Genomic DNA, 1,167 nt, shown 5'->3' with positions numbered 1-1,167 from the left:
TGAAACAGAAATTGAAACGGTAACTGATAGACTGATAACTGATAACTAAAATGATAACCGATAACTGATAACTGAAATAATATCTGATAACTGAAATGATAACTGAACTAATAAATGATAACAGATAACTGAAATGATAACTGAACTGATAATTGATAGCTGAACTGAACAAAGGAAGAAAGGTTATGAATACTCCCTTTTCTGAATGATGAACAACCTGTTTATCTCAATAAGCTACGGCCTCAGGCCCAATATATATATGCACATGCTACAGCCTCAGGCCCAAGTATACGTATACATAACTACGGCCTCAGACCCAAAAATGCATAAAGCATAAACTACAGCCTCAGGCCCAAACATGCATAAAGCATAAACTACGGCCTCAAGCCCAAGTATGCATAAAGTATATAAACTACGGCCTCAGGCCCAAGTATGCATAAAGTATATAAACTACGGTCTTAGGCCCAAATATAGGTGTTCAATATTCAGGAACTGAGAATCAAACTGCAATACGTGATAATGAAATACTGAATCACACAAAGTTACATGATACTAGAATACCGGATCACACTGAGTTACATAATACTGGAATACTGAATAGGACTAGACTGAGACATGTATTCTTGAACTGATTATGAACACTGAAACTTCAATTGTTTATGACATGCTGAGTAAGCTATACTGAGACTCAAGGACATCAAACCCAAGTCTATATTGAATACGGAATGAGCTCACAACGTCCAGAATGAAAGTCATGAACGAGTTATGAACCTAGAGAATAGAAGTTCTACAACTGTTCAAGGAACTAGGCTTAACTATATTTCTGAGGCAATTGATAACCTGGTAAAAGAAACGTAATGTAAGGAGAATCATTAACATTCCCAAACATAGAGAGTTAGCCTCACATACCTTAACTTCCTGCGCTTGAGCATAATACAACATTTGCTAACCCTTTCGACTTCAATCTATATCAATACAAGTCAAAGGGATTCCAAATTAGCAACAATAGTCACGTTTTGGTCACTTAGGCATTTTATCAATGACTCGGTGGCATAAAACTTCATAGCCCTTATTAATGGTGTTTCTACACCCAATAACCCATTCTCTTGCTCCTAAATAAATTCTAAAGTCTCAAATGGTTATAAACAATATTATTCTTTGTCACCC

Source organism: Nicotiana attenuata, unplaced genomic scaffold, assembly GCF_001879085.1.
Source record: "Nicotiana attenuata strain UT unplaced genomic scaffold, NIATTr2, whole genome shotgun sequence".
In the NCBI taxonomy this organism is placed as follows: domain Eukaryota; kingdom Viridiplantae; phylum Streptophyta; class Magnoliopsida; order Solanales; family Solanaceae; genus Nicotiana; species Nicotiana attenuata.
Note: the sequence above shows the minus strand (reverse complement) of the source record.